This window comes from Triticum urartu, chromosome 6A (assembly GCF_056163025.1).
Source record: "Triticum urartu cultivar PI428250 chromosome 6A, HENAU_Tu73, whole genome shotgun sequence".
Lineage (NCBI taxonomy): Eukaryota > Viridiplantae > Streptophyta > Magnoliopsida > Poales > Poaceae > Triticum > Triticum urartu.
Genome location: NC_141878.1, coordinates 430,262,803 through 430,264,762, shown reverse-complemented (window position 1 = coordinate 430,264,762; position 1,960 = coordinate 430,262,803). Strand labels below are relative to the sequence as shown.

Below are 1,960 nucleotides of genomic sequence, written 5' to 3'. Positions count from 1 at the left end.
AAGTCTGAGTGCGCCTTGGGCCCGGGGGCTACTGCCATTCTGGGAACCAGGGTACCCAGACTTGCCTTCCTACGACCCATGGCATGGGTCCATTGACAGCCTGGTACGGCCCATCTATAAGACCACCAAGACAAGCTTGCTAGGGGCCAAGCTTCGCGAGGCTGGCGACACCCAGAACACCAGATGGAGCGGCCTCCTCAGGAGACCTCTCGAGGAGCGGGGATTCCTATGCAGGTGCCCGACCTCATGAGGCTACCATGACACAAGCCATGACGACCATGGCCAGTCGGACGCCAGCGGGCATAGAAGGGGCAGTTTCCTCTTTAGTGCTTAGGAGGCAAGCACAGGCATGGTTTCCCGAGGAATCTAGCAAAGGTTTCCATTCCCATGAAACAAGACCAAGACCGCTAAGACGGAAGGAAGGATGTCATCGCCGATCCCACCGCAGCATCACAACCAGAAGCTCTGTAGGCGAAGACCACACAAAAAATGATCTTTACAAATGTATTTTTATATGTTAACTGTCAAGTTGTAAGACATGATGGCCTATTAATAGGTAATATTCTCCCTTGTGTGATGGATCAAAAACAAAATAGCTTGTCCGATATTAGGTGGCGACGATCCGATCATCTTAGAAAATCAATATGCATTTATGCAACAACTTTAATAGGTAGAATGTAAATGTGTGCATTATTATACTCAATAAAGTTTTTGGTTCATATCCTCTATTAAAATGGATTTAATGCATATAAAGCCACATCTTCTACATAGAACATCACAATTGTAGTGTGCATGGACATGTTAAATTTCTGTATTATTATACTCCATAAATATGTTGGTTTATATCCTCCTTGGGAGCAGATTTCTCGCTGATATAGTCACATCTTTCAGATAGAATATCAAAATTCCAACATGCATATCTTCTAGATAGCATCACACAATCTTGTATTTGACTATTTTTAGGTCTCATCTTTCCATGTTATAAGATATCGCGTAGCCTATTCTGATGTGCATCTATTCCATTCTCGTGTACTTGCTTTTGTGATTTTTCATTCCTGAAGAAATGGGCGACATCAAGGTGCCAAGACTGTTATGCGTTCTACTACTCATGCCACTTCTTTTAGTTCCTTGTAAGTATTATCTGGAAACTTCACATGAAGAACAAGGCACTTCCTAAATGTGTCTAAAACAATTTCCCACTAATATGTGGAATTCCTACTTCATGCAAACTAATTTTATCCTCTTTTTGGATGGAACTTCATAGGATCTTAATCTTTTGTACACCATATTATGTGGTTGTTTTGTAGGCTCAGAAGCCAAGACCTGCGAGGTAGCTAGCAGTACCTATCTGACAATAACATGCAGGGTGGATCCATGTACTAAAGCCTGCCACAAGGAGGGCTTTACCAATGGGTTATGTTACATATACCCACCATTTACAATTCTTTATATCTGCGAAAAAGAGTGTTGAACAAAGAAAACGTTGCAATTCGCATAGGATGTGTGATGTAACAAATAATAAGGTTGGGTAGTATGATGAATTGATAATGAGAATTGATAGAAGTTGAGTATATACCAAATATTCCTTACTTAGTCTTAAAGTACAACTAGGAATGCTCACATGAAAATACAACAAAAGCAATCTAATCATGATCCGCAGCACCAGCGTCAACATCTTCACCATATGCGTCAGTATGAATCTTCACTATAAATGTCCTTCAACGTTGGCTTCTTTTTTATCAACTCATATACTTGCACACACCGATAGACAATCTTTTCTCCAAGCTCATAGGTGTGTTTGCCCTCTAACATATCATAAACATCTATGGCACACACTACATTAGTAGAAGTGTAAGAATCATCTGGTTGTGCAACTTTGTTAAACGAATTACTCTGCTCAAACTATTTTAATACTCTCCAGTATGGCTTACCTGCAATGGTGTCTTCCAATAAAAATATA

General features: G+C 40.6%; 1 long non-coding RNA gene across 1 annotated transcript; it reads left to right on the top strand.

Annotated features, from left to right (window-relative positions):
• The first annotated feature begins 883 nt into the window (after positions 1-883).
• LOC147965543 (uncharacterized) lies at positions 884-1,571 on the top strand. The gene is made up of 2 exons (XR_015607501.1): positions 884-1,130; positions 1,308-1,571. It is a non-coding gene; the product is annotated as an uncharacterized LOC147965543 (long non-coding RNA).
• Positions 1,572-1,960: the final 389 nt, after the last annotated feature.